Here is a 16357-nt window from a genome sequence, read left to right on the forward strand (position 1 = left end):
TAACCCATGATGCTAGGCTACGAGTTTGGCAATGATTTGTGGTAAGGATCTATCCCATGCAACCTTGTCTTGAGTTTTTGGTTGTGATGTTGATTTTGGACGGATTTGTAGGTGAAGAAGGCCAAGAAGGAGGAATAGGCCGTGCGTTTTGAAGAAGAAAGGGTAAGGAATGGGTTTTGGACAAACCCTAGAATTTTTGGAATTTGTTTGGTTGATTTTGATTTTGTTGAGCTATTGTTGTTGTTGGAAAAATTGTGAAAATTAGATATTTAAGGAGGGTTTAATTAGTAGGAATTTGTTGGCTTGATTTTCAAAGTATTGGAATTTGGTGTTGAAGATTTTGGTGTTGTTGTGTAAATTAGACCAGAAAAAGAAAAAGAGTGATGCTACGTACCCCAAATATATTTACCAAAATTTGATCCCAAATGATGTGGCAAGTGATGTGTCAACTGCCACATAATGACCTTAACTTGATAATTTCCAACTTGTTTTATTATTTTCACTTTGTGCCTATTATTTTCATCTATTTTCAGGGAAAAAACTTAAGATCATAAACGCATCAAGTTTCTTTCATATGTAGGCCATTGTTTTCTCTCTTTTCAAACCCTAGAATCGAAGACCATTCTCTTGTAGCAATTACTATTGAAAAAGACATTCTAATTGGTTCCATAGATCTTATCTTCCCAATATGCTCATTCTCTAATTGAAGAAATAAAAAATTCTAAACATCTTTAGTTAGAAAATTGATGGGCAAGAGCAGAAGATGCAAAACTATCTCTTCAAAGATCAAGCATCTAGTAAAAGAACTTGCTCATCTCTAGTTGAGCTAGTTCCATTTTTGTGCAGCATATATAAATGTTATTAAATTGAGAAAAAATGAACGTGCTCTTAGGTTGGATTCATGAATCAATGTTCGGGTAGCTAGAACCCTAAATTTGAACATTGAAGATAAAAATACTGGAGTTTTTTTTTTTTTCCAAATGAAAAGAAATTAATAAAAAAGAAAGTGGACATGTCAGAAACTATTGGGATGAAAATGATTACGGGGCAACTGCCACATCATTTGGGACTCAATTTTGGTAAAAATATTTGGGATCCCAAGCATTTTTCAAAGAAAAAGGGAGAAGAAAAGAAAATCTTTGTTTTTGGAAGAAAAAGAAAATAAAGAAATAAGTGAAAGTTGGATTAAATGAGTTTTATCGTGGTAAAGTGGTAAAAAGTGAAGAAGCTGAAAGTAAAGATAAATTCGGTAAAAAGGAGGTAAAAGGTAAAAGTGAAAGTGTGGAGATAAAAATCATGGTAAAAGTGAAAATGTGAAAAAGGAGGAGTAAATGGGTAAAAGTAGAAGCAAAACTTTATTTATAATTATTTACTTATTTATTTTTAATAAAAAAGAAATAATGGTAAATAAAGAGACACTTGGTCAAAAGTCAACTCGAGAGTTGACCAAGGTTGACCGACTTCGTAAAACGAGAGGATCGACTCAACTTTGGTTGCTCGGATTGGCGATACACTACTACAAAAATCGAAACACACAACACTCATCATACAACAAACTAAAATTAATTTGTTGTTGTGTGTTAACACAAACTCTATCATACAACAGTACAAATATGTTTCTGTTGTGTGAATGTAAGCAAATTGAAAACTTTTTTTTTTAGGAAGATATTGCACAACTGAGTTAAGAAGTTTTTGTTGTGTGAATGTGAGGCCTAGATGGAGGGAAATAAGCACATAATTCCTTCCCAGAAGGAGCTCAATTTGAACTATCCACACAAAAGTTTTTTTTATATATGTTGTATAAGAAATGTTGTATGAACTTTGAGAAATCCTCTAGGTACACCTAGTGCAAGATGCACAAATTTGTACAACAGATTGTCATAGTTCTGTTGTCTGAGCATGTAAGCAACTCAGCCAGTTGCATAGCGCGGCAAAGTTTCAATTTGATGAAACATATGTAGGCACAAGCGGCAAATTTTCCCTCCCAGCCTGCTTTTTCATCACACTCTCACATAACGGTCATTTTCATCTGTTGTGGGAGAAACTAGAGACAAATTGAAGTGTCCCACCAAACAACTTAATTGAAGCCCGACAACCACTCTTATTCCTTTACTTCCCCCCCCCCCCCCCCAATTACTCCCACCAAGCCCGACAATCCCTAGACCTAGCCGCATATCAACCTAATTGTAGAGAAAAGAAAACAAAAGCTCTCGACCCTCTCGACCTTCTCTCTCTCAGTCCTCTCTCAATTCTTGAACCCTCTAGGTCCTCTATCTCTTTCTCAGACCTCAGCGCCGATGGAGGTCGTGGCGTTTGTGCTGTGCTGGTGGGACGACATCAACGAGTCGACTTAGTGGCAAGACGACATCTTCTACGCTCTCTGCATAGCCGACCCCCCTCGGCTCCTCTGTCGTTCTGGTCTCTCTTTCTCTCTCTCTGTCTTCTATTTATGATTCAATTTCGTGCTTGATTTTCTATGGATTTGAGTAGAGGTTTGGGATCAGTGAAATTGATGAATAGAAGTTATATCATTGTGTAGTGCAAATTCGATAACCCAAATCCTCTACTCCGATTTACTCTCTATCCTTGAAATCCTAATTCACCGATTGTTCTTGCTCTCCAGCGAGAGATTAGGGTTCGAATTGGGGCTCGCTCTTCACTTATCCAAACCCACCTCCAACTCCGTCTACCCAATTGATAATCGATAATCGAAGCTCCATTTTGTGTTACCCTCACGTTCTTCTTCATCGATTCTCATCATTACTCTCTCTATCTCTAAAGATCTAAATCAATTCAAGGCTTCTCGACCTAGTGATATTGATGAGCGCGAGGTTGTTACTCCTGATGTCATGACCAAGTATTTCATAGGTAAACCAAAACTACTTCAGTTCAATAGTATGTTTACTGTACAACCATTACCCCCAGTCCCCCAAGTCCCCAGCTAAGAGGAGTCTTGACTGGGGTGGTGATTGCATTTTCCAAGTAGAAACGGCGCAAGCATGCATTGGACATTTGGCGAGAATGACTCCCTTAGGGTGACTAGTCCCCCAGTTTCCCGAGATAGAGGTCAGAGGGTTTAGACCAAGGTCTGCTAGCATATGGCAACATATATGCTAGATATACGGTGTACTCATACACTTGGTGTCTGCAAGGATAGCCTTGGCTATGTCAGAGCATTTTTGCATTTGGCGATAGTAATAATTTTGGCGTGAAGCTGATAATCGCTATAATGAATGTAGCCGATAGCGGCTGGAATGTACATGGTGATACCGTTGTTGTTAAGCTTAGCACATCCGTTTGTTTTGTATGTAGTGGCATGCAATAATATAATGGATAAAGATGAGATATGGCGATATTGTATGATGGAGAGAAGACATGGTGATATCTTATCATGTAATGGACAAATAAAATGTGGCGATATCATGTAATAGAGAGATGACATATGGCGATATTGCGTATAAAGGAGAGTATGTCGTGATCGCATTTCATTTAGGCATTTTGCCGTGCTCGCATTTCATTTAGGCATTTCGCCTTGATTGAATTTCATTTAGGCATTTCGCCTTGATTGAATTTCATTTAGGCATTTCGCCTTGATCGCATTTGATCGCATTGGAGCATTTCACATTGAAGCATTTCGCATTGATTGCATTGGCGGAGTATCGCGTAGCATTCATTCATTCGGTCGCATATCGCGTAATATTTATTCATTCATTCGTTGGCGTATCGCGTAACATTCATTCATTCATTCGTTGGCGTATCACATAACATTCATTCATTCACTCGTTGGCGTATCGCATATCATTCATTCATTCGTTCGTTGGCATATCGCGTAACATTCATTCATTCATTCATTCATTCATTCGTTGGCGTATCGCGTATCATTCATTCATTCGTTCGTTGGCAGAGTGTCGCATAGCATTCATTCATTCATTGGTGAAGTGTCGCGTACCATTCATTCATTCATTCGTTGGCGTATCGCGCTTAAGCATTTCACATTGATAGCGTTGGAGCATTTCACATTGATCGCGTTGGCACTACAAGGGTTTGCGACTGATAACACGTATAGTGCTATATCAGCACAACCATGCCTTTAGCGATATCGAATTATATAGCCATTTCAGCTTGTTCGCGTTAATCCCATTTGAGCATTTCTCATTGATCACGTTGGTAATACAAGGGTTTGCGAGTGATAGCACGTATAGTGCTATATCAGCACAACCATGCCTTTAGAGATATCGAATTTTATAGCCATTTCAGCTTGTCCGCGTTAGGCAGTTATTTGGGATTGCTATAAAGCTTGCCCATGCCTTTAGCGATATTTTGGTAGAGAGAGATAAGAAATGGCAATATCAAGCCAATTTCATTGAAAACTGCCAAAGGCAGTGACAGAATATAAGACGATCGTGGGTGAATACATGACGATCATTGGAGGAGACATGGCGGTCATCTGAGAATATATGGTGATCATTGGAGAACACATTGCGATAATTGGAGAATACATTGAGATCATTGGGGAACACATTACGATCGTTGGAGAATTTTGGTAGAGTCCTAGAGGGGCAGGTTTGTAAGAGTATAGTCCTGAGTGCCACTAGGGCACGAGGGGGAGTTAAGAGAGTGCCTGTTGGGGTATAAGCGTGAAGCTAAAGTATAGGCGAGTATATGGCACTAAGGCATGGTGAGTACGTTGATTATGTCACTGAAGTATGGCAAGTGTGCAGTTGAGGCATGGCGAGTGTGTCCTGCGAAACATGGTGAGTATGCCGCATTGAGATATAGCAGATATAGGTCGCCTGAGACATGGGTGAGATGCCGCCGAAGCATGAGTAACATATCGCGGGGCTTGTATATGACATCGCTGAAGTATGGAGAGTGTATCGCTGAGGCATAGGTGAGATACTGCTGAAACATAGATAAGATACCGCTAAAGCATAGAGATGATATCGCTGAGGCATAGGTGAGATACTACTGAAACATAGATAAGATACCGTTGAAGCATAGATAAGATATAGCTGAGGCATAGGTGAGATACTGCTGAAACATAGAGAAGATACCGTTGAAGCATAGATAAGATATCGCTGAGGCATAGGTGAGATACTGCTGAAACATATATAAGATACCGTTGAAGCATAGATAAGATATCGCTGAGGCCTGGATAATATATTGCTGAGGCATAGGTAAAATATCACAGAAACATAGATGGTAGACCACTGAGGCGCAAATAAGATGTTGTTGAAGCCAAAATAAGATACCATTGAGGCGTAGCTGAGATACTGTTGAAGCAGAAGTGAGATATCTCTGAAACATGGCGAGTATAGCATGGCGATATGTCGCTGAAGCATGGAGGGGATGTGTCATACACGCACGGCAGGTAGGATGTGCAAGTCCCCCAGTATTGAGAACATTTATCATGGTGAGTGTATGTCATTCATGCATGGCGAGTGTATGCCCTTTAGGTATGGCGAGTGTGTGACATTCATGCATGGCAAGTATGGTGTACAAGTCCCCCAGTGTGGAGAATATTTGTCATGCCGAGTGTATGCCATTCAAACATGGCGAGTGTATGCCATTCAAGCATGGCGAGTTTGGTGTATAAGTCCCCTTACTATCAAGAACATTTATCATGGCGAGAGCGGGGATTGATCTCGCTAGTGGGATTTCATGTAGATATGAGCAATAGAGGTGCTAAGCATGTAGCAGTATATGGAGCAAGTATCGCATATGTGTATGTAGCAATGTAATCAAGATAAGATCATGGCGTGTGTTTAGAATGTAATCACAGTGGAGATACTAATATCATGGTGCATTTGAGTCATGCTTGATAATCATGGAGACATTTAAAACATTGCATCAACATTAAGGCATAGTAAATATGCTACTAAAATTATCACATTTTGTAGGCATGCTTAGATTGTAGTAATCAATGAAGCATGTGAAGTATAGCATTAACTCAAATTAAAAGAGAGTAGATGAGAACTTATCTGGAGCCATTCGCGAGTGGTGAAGATAGAAGCTTAATTGCTACTTCCATGTGCATGGCAATACAGTATGGAATGACAATTGGAGGAGCCATGGTATAAGCAGCTAAGTGTGTTTGTCATGCACGTATGGCCGTGCCATTCTTGACATGTGTACTTTCTAGGATGATAATAAGCTTGGGCTATGGCTTTGTAGTAAGCATGCCCTTAAAGAATGATCACACTCATATACATGTTGCCTTGCGTGTAGTATAACTAAAAGCAAGTATAGCCATCGCATGGGAAGCATGCTGAACTTTCATAGATCTGAAGAGATTAGTTTAAGCATAATCAAGACAAGGGACTTGTCTGAATGTAGATATTGTTCTGGAGTGTAGAGGAGCACAACGAATCTGAAACCATGAGCGATACCGAGAAGAAGTATAACAGTGATGAGCGATACTGAGAGCGACACTTTGAGAGGGATGAGCGATACCAAGAGCCATACTGTGAGAGAGATGAGCGATACCGAGAGTGGAGATGCATAGTGGTAATACCGAGTTAGAGTGGTTAATTAGAGGCAATGGATAAGAGAGACTTCTGTGTAAAGCAGCTGCCGATTAATGAACAATGGAGAAATCTGCGATGCTCAGAGAAGAACATTACTTAATCCCCGGATGGAGATTGCAGATGGGTGCCAAAATATATATGTATGCACTTTTGAGTTTAGCATTAATAGCTCTTGCTTGTAAGAAGGGGTTGTTGCACGAAGCAAAATGTGTAGCTTCGAGATTCTCGAGAGTTTATTCTGAACTTGGAGAAGAGATGCCTCTTGATTGCGTCTAAAGCATGAAGGAGCATTGCCCAGAATTCGAAGGACTTGGTGTATACTTAGGGTGTCCGGAACAGTTGTCTTAGGTGCCCAGAGCAGACCCGGTTCCTCCATCTTCCTCATTTTTTTTAAATCCCTGATGAGTTAGTCGATGAGGACAGCAGCAGAAGAAGGGTTCAAGGAGGTTCCCATATAGAAGAAGAGACTTCAGATAAGCTGGAGATTGTTTCATTGGCAATACCGAGAGGGGATAACTGTGATACGGAGAGGGAGTTGCTATGTTGAGTTGTTGTCACAAGAGAAGATGCCGAGATGCCCAGATAGGAGAAGTGTGCCATTAGCTAGTGTGTGCTCAGGACAGGGTGATAGAATCACTTTGGCGTGCAAGTATAGCTGCTGTGTTTTCATAAGGGTGTCCTTCAGTCTATGGGTGCCAAGATCGAGTTCATGACTTCCAAAAGTGCTCATCGCATCTGGGTGCCGAGACCAAGGGGGATATCAATATAGGGAGGGTGGGATCACTTGTAGGATACCAAGAGCGATAGCGGCGAAGACCAGAGATACCGAGGTGTGTCGGGGCACCGAGATCCGGATGGGTTGGCGAGACTAAGATGGTTTAAGGTGCCGAGAGCTAGATGGGTCTCCAACACTGAGTGCCATGGGGATTCTGAGATCGAGTTTGCACCATCGCCGAGACCGAGTGCAGGCTTTTGAGAGAGATTATTGGGTGCCGAGACCGAGTGTGGGTACCATCGCCGATACTGAATTGCGACACCGAGTCACGATACCAACTTGGAGTCGTGAGATTGGAGCTATAAAGCTTCTGTTCCTTTGAGATAGGAAGACTTGGTGTAACCGTGTATGACTCGTAAATACCAAATAAGAGAAATTATGGATCGTAATCATCTGATAACGGTTTCACTCCTTGAATCATTGGGTGTCTCCAACACCCATGCCCAGATTGACATGACTCTTGAAAGGAGTCGATACCAGGAGACGAAGAATACGTGGATCAGCGAGGCCAAGATAGGTCTCTGAGATCAAATATGGGTGCGTAGACCAAATATGGATGTTAATCTCGGGCTCTTGAATGAGAGATCTGTTGGGATCAATAATGCAATCTCCTAGGTCTTCTGCTGGGAAGAGATGTTGGGTTGGTTGCCGAGACATGAAAGTGTCGCTGGGAGGTGCTGGCAGCGAGATGAGTAAAGGAAAGAGCTTTGTCGAATAGAGGGAGGAACCAGAGCCCGAACCCTTTTCTACTCCATCTCTCTTTCTTTCATCTGAACCCAGAATTGCAAGATTTGCATATGTAAATGATTGATGGAGAAAGAAACTTGTGACGGTGCTGTGTTAACGCGAAGAGCAGGGAGAACGGATGCCCTGAAGGGATTTGGGTGTCCAAATCAATTTCAGGTGTCGACGGTGCCAGCGCGTGAGTCGTCGCCGGACGACATGGTTGCTATATTGAACTCGTCGGAGGGGACCTGGTACTGTAGTGGTGGAGGTGAGCTACGTTGTGGTGTTTGTAGAGCAGCAATGGAGGAGAGAGAAACTCAGATCTACTTTCTCTCTCCTCAAACTCTCTGTAAACAAAAACCAAGAAGCTAACAGAAGCTTGATTTTTTTATGATAGGTTGTTTTCTGAGCTTGATTTTCAAAACCCAGAACCCTTTGATGTTGAGTTGAGAGTGTGTAGGGGAGGTGAGTTGCGTAGAGACCAATTATGGAGGAGAGAGAGAATCTCAGATCTGCTTTCTCTCTCCTCAAAACTCACTATGAACAGAAACCCAGAGGCTAAAAAACTTGATTTTGATGTGGAAGGATGTGAGAATCTAGAGAAATATGAGCTTTTTGGTGCATTAGTAGAGAGATGTAGGATGAGAGAAAACATCGGATGCGCAAAAAGAAAAATTTTATGGCTAGATGACATTTTTCTGGCTAGATGATGAAATTGCTCCGTGGTGAGCTCGTGGCACCACCGGAGGTCTCCTTCTAGAGCCAAATGTTTCTGTGGTAGAAACGGAGTTGTTATGAGAGCTTCCACTTCCAAGATCCGTACCTGCCAACCATGAACAGAGGTCAGAATGAAGACCGGGTGGAAGACTACATGTAAGAATGTAGTCTAGGTAGGAGTAAATGGAGAGTGGTGGCTTACCTTGAATGTGTGGAGAGACATGTATTTATAGTGTGGGGATGGGCTTGTCACCCCTTTGTTTCCAATGTGGGACTAGCTATGGTCCACCCGATACCACTAATGTATGGTATTGGCATCTTGTCTGGGCATTATCGGCATCATTTCACATAGCTAGTGAGTCTTGTGCTTCCGATATTTGTGCCTAGGCGGTATATATACCAACATTTACCAATGCTCAGTACCCATTTTGTGCTATTCAAGTACTAGTTTTGTTTCTCGTACAGTTGTGCTATGGTTATTGGCTTTATTAGTTTACCGCAAGATAAGCAATTGTTTAACTTGCTTATGTTGAAGATATTGAACCATAACCAAATGAGAAATGAGATGGTTTGGAGTTTGTACAGCTAATGTTTAGTTTTGGTGGCTTGTTTGTGTTTGCTGTTTAGAACATTGGACAAGTTTTGATATTTGCCATTAATGCATAGGTGTCACACTAAAGGAAAGATCTCCAGACAGTGTTGGGACGTTAGTTGATGTGGGCTTGAGTAAGGTATTCTCATTGTCTGGTTTTGCTAGTCTTTCACGAGTTATTGCCTGATACTTTTCTTAAATCCTGGGAGTTAGCGATTAATTGATTTTGTTGACAATATGCAGAATGTCGTCGTTGATCAAGTACTTGATCTTGGAGGAAGAGTTACAGTGGCTATGGGAGACAGCTGGAATTTGGATGTTGGTAATGAATGTTTTGTTATGAATTCTTTTAACTATTGTGATTCCTTTCTTAACAGTTAGTGAAGGTTTCTTTTCATCTTTTAGTATGAATCTTAGATACGTTATGGTTTCCTTTTCCTATGGCATTTATCTAGATATATCCCGGCAGGTTGTATCATCATCCAAACCAAGGGAAGAAGCAGGGATGTATTGGGTTTACAAAGTGCACTATGCTTCCAATATCACTTCAGTAATGACTGAACGTCCATACGAGGTATCCATACATTGACTCTATGCCTCTCTTTGCCTTATCTATTCATGTTGTCTCTCTAATCATTCGGATATGACATTCCTTACCAACTTCTGTTATCTTAATGACATGGTGGCTATGATCATTTGATTGGGACCTCAAAGCATGGTCAGATTATCAATTCCTCCGATCTCATTATACCCACTTTCAGGTACTAACCATTAATTGATAAGATTGTACTTTTAGATGACGCGGGTATTGCTTTTCCTGGGTAGCTGGTCTTTAGCCACAAATGGTGGTTGTTCTCTTTACTAGATGCCTACTGTGTTGTGCGGAAGCGTAACAAACAAGGTATTGATATGAATTCAACAGTAACAAACAAAGCAAAAGAAAACAACTAATAAACAAACCACAAAGAACATCAAGATTTATAGTGGTTCACTCAATCAGTATGATTGAGCTACATCCACTTTCGGAGCCGGCAAGATATTCCAATATGATCAATTTGGAGAAACATACAACTAGAGTTTATGAACAACTCTTTCTACCCAAATCCCCAATACACCCAAACCTATTAACTCTCTTTTGATTCAAATAGAGAAGAAAAGAATACTTACTTCTCATATACAATACATAGCAACACCATCACCTAAGCTCAAGAAGCTTCAACTATGGAGTAGCTAAGTCACCAACAAAGAGAGGAAGGCACAAGGAGTATTCAAGGATGGCTTCTTATGTTTCTCTCTACTTCTAATTGATCCCCACTTTCGGCTGCCAACTTCAAAGTCATATATATATATATATATATATATATGTCTACATATGTGCAATTAACCTAGCACGTGCAGCTCACATGGGATACCAACTTGGGCCAAGCCCATCAAGTGAAAGCCAATATCAACATACTGTGTCCATAAACTAGATTGCTTATTTATAGGGAGACTCTTGATGTATGTGGGACGGGTTTTAAACATCTTTCAATCTGTCGACCTCTGATTTCTTTCCGGGCCAATTGCTTATTTATAGGGAGACTCACCTTTAATATCCTACTAAATGCATCATGCCAATTGAAATTTCAAAAGTTGGAGCCATGACATATTCTTCCTTCAATTTCATTTTTGCTGCATCTCTTTGCAACTTAAGGACTAGCTGGTGATAGCTCTGTGAGGAACATCTCATCTCTTTCTCCATCAGGCTTTCACAATTGAAGAAAATCCTTCCCTCCTGTAACATGAGATAGATAGCGCACCCCACCCCACCCCACCTTCTCCATTTCCTTTTTTACTTTTCTACAAGTGCTTGAATTGCTCCTTTAAAAATTGCTGGTTTTTGTTATTTTCCAATCAAGTAGGTGCCCTAGTAGCTTTTTCAAAGATTTGACGTGAGGCAGCCATTCCTTTTTTTTTTTTTTATTACTTTAAGAAAATATATCTGTATAATATATATATACACACACACACATATATATACATATATGTAAAGATGCATCAAGGTTAAAGGGGTTAGTAGGCTTAATTCCTGTTGAATATTTTGGTTTAACAATTGATTGCTCTGAGTGTATTTAAGAGGACCATGGACCTATAATTAGTATCAATATATCAGGTTCCATTGCTTTTCTTTAGGAAAAATTAATTGAGACATGAAGCTAATGTATAGTTATATAAATAGAGATTTGTACCTGCTTATCCGCTTATACTTGTTATTTGACTGAATGAAATTTGTTAGGCATCTATTGATTGCGTTCGGTGGACTTGCTGGGTTGGAAGAGAGCATTGAAGAGGATCGTAACTTAAAGGTATGGTTGCTTAGGGATTTGGTTTGGGACTTGAATGTTAAACGCTGGGCAGGTGCAAGCCTTTGCTTCCTGTAATGCTAGAAATTAGCTATAAGCTCTGTGAACAGTTTTATGATCTTGGAAATGTTTGCTTGACAACTTGTAATAGTTTGTTTAACTGAAAGTAATAAGGTAGAAAGGGAAAGGTATTTAATACTTTTATTCACACAGGCAAAGAATGTGCGCGAGGTGTTTGACATATAGCGGCCGGGTGGTTATCTTGTGGAACTGAGTTTGCTTGACTACTGCTGTGTTCTTATAGCAGGTTCATTCCTGGGTAAGAAACGATGTAGCGGACTTAGTAATTGTGAGCTTGTGAATTTTATCAAGTTGAATTAATCTTGCAACTTAATACTGATTGAGACTGTTAGAAATATTTTGAAGATTATTGACCATCTGACTTGCTGGTTATAAACCATCTTACTTACAAGATTGTGTCCTTGCCCTTCATGACTTGCAGCTGAATAAATAAGGAAGCAATTTGCAAGCAGTTAAAGATAAATATATGCAAGCAAAGGTAATGTAGTTTTATGTTCAGGTAATTTGCATCTTGAAACTGTCCCATGCAAATTTGTTGATATTCTGATGATGGTTCTGTAAGTGACAGCTGATGGTCATCAACCGCCATTAAGTATACATTTACTAGGTATGTGGTTCTATAACCATTCTTGCATCGTGATTAGCATTACTCTGTAGGAACCTAAGTCCTGCCACTACTAATCATTGCACACAGATTGAGATATGTACTGAAACTTTACTTCAGCTATGCTCAACTGCCCCATTGGGAATTCCATATCAATCGTAGCTCTTCCACTGGTCTTTAATATGCTCTACAAGACTATATGAAACTGTGTTTAAGAGTGATCTCTTGCAGTAAATTAAAGTCCTCCGTATACTAAAGCATCCAAACATTGTGCAGTACTATGGTAGTGAACAAGTCACTGTATATGGTTTTCTTATTAATATGGTAGCACTGTGGTAGTGAAGAAGTCAAAATCTGTGTGCAATAATATATGTGTTCTTTGTGTCAGCCACAAGCTGTGTTCAAGGTTCTGCACAGAACCCCGGATATACTAGAAATATTATCTGCAGAAGGAAAGGAATTCCTCAGTTTGTGCTTCAAAAGGAACCCTGCAGAGAGGCCATACTTGATCATCCTTTTGTACGAAATTCAAATGATCAAAATGTCTTATCTCATACTCGGGCTTTTTCTAGTAAACCTATTGGTAAGGATTTATTTATTTATTCATCTTTTGTTTCAATCTACAATAAATGCAAACAATATGATAAGTACTGAACTACATTAATTAACAGATTCTCCTAATGGTCTATAAAGTAAATTTTAGAAGGAAAGCATGAAACTGGTAACAAAGGAATGGGTGAAAACATGTGCTCTACTTGGCAGTAATGGATCTAAATCTAGTTTTTGTCATCTTATTGGTTGTTGGCCTTTTCTTCTGTTGTCATTGTTGTTCTACGTCCTTGCAAGTCATTTAGCTGACATCAAGAGTAGGTTATGTAGAAGGTATTTCAATTTCACATGATCTTTGTTTTAGGAGATTCTGTTGGATAGCGTTTCATGTTTCTAGACTAGTCCATTCAAACATAAAAGTCTTTCACACCTTGATATATAATTATATAAGTCATATTAGTTTCCTCACTTTCTTGTATATATAAACTACCTACTTGTGTTATTTATTGCATTTACCATTTGACAATATGGAGGGACCTTCTGCGTTGGTTCCTAAGCTCCATTGCCAGTTTGCCACACCCTTGTGATTTTCTCTCAACCTCCAAGCACCTGCTCTTAATATTTCCAGCACGTATGAGGATCCCTCACCGAAGGATGAGATAGTGAGGCTGGCAAAGGAACCAAGCATAGCAAAATGGATGAAGGATGTGAGGAGAGAAATCCATGAAAGCCCAGAACTTGCTTATGAAGAAATCAAAACAAGTGCAGTCATTCCAGGTTTTGTTCAAGCCAAAAACAGCTGAAGGCTAAGAGCCATCGAGAATAATGATGTTTTTGATTCATGTAGCTAGCTAGGAATGCTCTTGTTTGGTGCATTATCTAGTTACTTGAATGTTTGGATGCTTGAATAATGTACTTGAATGATATGGATGTTTATATGGTATTATATCGAGCATTATTTTTGGACGAATGTTTATATGAATGTTCTTGTTGTCCAAGGTTCAGTCATACAACACAATACAAAACAATGTGTTGTATGACTGTGAAAGAGTTCAAAATTAAGGCTTCTCCTACAACAATCATTGGTTGTTAACCAATTTGATTGCAATATTTACACCACAGCTAATCAAATATAGTTGTTGTGTGAACTAACTACCAACTACAAAAGAAAACAAAGTTCTGTTGTCTGAGATTCATAACACACAACAAAAATAAAATTAACTCTGTTGTCTGAATGCATCAACAGACAAGAGAGATAATTTTATTTGTATTGTGTGTTATGTATCTCAGACAACGGAAGAATGATTATAGCTGTTGTGTGTTACTTATCTCAGACAACAAACAAATAATTATAGCTGTTGTGTGTTATGAATCTCAAACAACAGAGAAAGAATTATAGCTGTTATGCGTTATGAATCTCAAACAACAGTTATAATTCTTCTTTTGTTGTCTGAATGGCCATGTCAATGCTACACTTGCTATGCCAAGGAAATGTCTACGTAGAACTCGCACAACAGAAATATAGCTATTCTGTTGAGGTAATGAATATTGCACAACGGTGAAATCTGATGATTCAATCACACAACACACGTTTAGACCACAGTGAGGTTGGTCATCAGACAACACTAATTCACTATCGTCCGATTAACTTATTGTAGTAGTGATAGTTTATTGGAGCGATAAGGACGTTTTCCCTTTTTAAGAAAGAAGTTAGTTTCCCAAATTGGTAAAAGTTGAAAGAAGTAATACATGGCCTCATTGAAATAAAAAGATTTAGTATGTGCAATTACTTAAAGTTGATCATGATGTTTACCTGGATAATTACATACAAACTAGGTAATGGTTCAGGAAACACGATCGTTAAGGAAGCTTAAGCGGAAAGCATCAGAGTGTGGAATACGTCGGCATTTTCAGGTAGGGTGAGCTATCCCTTCCTTGTTAGAGATTTTTCGATATACGTGGAATGCTCTAGTGTATTAGTATGTTGCCCGCAAGTACGTTTTTGGTTGTTCATTAGTCGATGCCTCGTGATACAAATGTTTTCATAACTGATAATTGCTGATTGCAAAAACCGAGGCTAGACTTGCATGTTGAGATACTGTACCCATTGTATGTTTATACTTGTGACCTGAAAGTGAATGGGACCTAGACGCGTTGATTCCTAGGGATCCCACTATGTCGATATAACCGTGAACCTCCGAAGGGGGCTGTGTTCCTATGTTCATCGAGGAAGGGTGAGTACTGACGGTGAACCAGTCATAGGAGACTCAGGGCTAGGAAATGGACACTTTCGCTACTTGTAGTCACAAGGACTACAGAGTAGTTGGCCGGTTCTTGAAGGATGACGAACCTATTTGTTTTAGTTTAGTCGGCATGTAAGTATCTCGGAGCTTCAAGTTGTGTGAATCATGCTGCATATGATCACCTGAAAAAGGGCAACTATGATTGTTTTTGTTTGCATTTGTTTTACTCGATTTTACAAATGCGCCTAATCTATATTCTAGTAGCTATGTTTTACCTATTAGTTTTTAAACCTAACTAAGGTTGGGTCGGCCCGTATTGGGCTAGCGAGGACAAAATGCTCACCCCTACATTTCAGGTTACAATGAGGTCACTCTAGAAGATCTGGACTAGAAGTGGGTCATTGGCTGAGTCCGTGTGTTGCTGATCCTGTCGCTTGAAGTTCTTCCCTTTTGGTATTCTATCGATTTACTAGCTTTTCTTTCCATGTTGAACTTTGTGAGGTCCGCCTACCTAGGAACACGCCTCACCCTTTGTTTTATTGTTGTTGTTGAACTCTTTTCATTTCGGTTATGATGTAAGCCCTAAGGCATCATAGTACACTTGCCCGCTTTATTTTGCTGCATTTCCAGACTTGTTAATTTGAATATTGGGTTGTTGATCGAAAGTACTTTCTTAAAGGTTTTATTTGTCTCCTATTTAACAACAAAAAAAATTTGTATTTCAAAAGGACTTGTAGTATTAAGTTGGTAGGTCTACGGTACGTTTACAACGTATCGAGCTCCTATTGGCTTCATATTACGGCGCTATGGTATACCTACTTGGGTCGCCACAAAGCAAGACGATTTCATTCCACTGAACGGTCAGTTATAGGAGCAAAGTGTCATGAATGTTCCCAAAACGTCCTTTAAGGGCATCCCACAGTTCTTTGGGTGTCTTCAATTGAAGGTACTCCCAGCGTAGGCTAGGATCAATATGTAGCCTCAGAAACATTAAGGCACTTACTTTCACCTTATTAGACGGTACATTGTCTTTGGGATGGGTAATGGTGGCAGTGTAGTCTTTTGCCACAAAGGCAGTTTCTATATTGGAAACCCAACGATGGTACTCAAGTCCTTCTGAGTCCAAAATGTCAAATTCAGGTCGAGTTGGATCGGCCATCTACATAAACAAGAGTAAAGATATATAAATTATGCAGTCATA

General features: G+C 39.7%; 1 long non-coding RNA gene across 1 annotated transcript; it reads left to right on the forward strand.

The window, feature by feature from the left end:
* Positions 1–11515: 11515 nt before the first annotated feature.
* LOC112201902 lies at positions 11516–13813 on the forward strand. Its single transcript, XR_005806141.1, has 6 exons — positions 11516–11682; positions 11893–11998; positions 12182–12238; positions 12329–12367; positions 12753–12947; positions 13447–13813. It is a non-coding gene; the product is annotated as an uncharacterized LOC112201902 (long non-coding RNA).
* The last annotated feature ends 2544 nt before the right edge of the window (positions 13814–16357 follow it).

The sequence above is a fragment of the Rosa chinensis genome, chromosome 1 (genome assembly GCF_002994745.2).
Source record: "Rosa chinensis cultivar Old Blush chromosome 1, RchiOBHm-V2, whole genome shotgun sequence".
Taxonomy (NCBI): Eukaryota; Viridiplantae; Streptophyta; class Magnoliopsida; order Rosales; family Rosaceae; genus Rosa; species Rosa chinensis.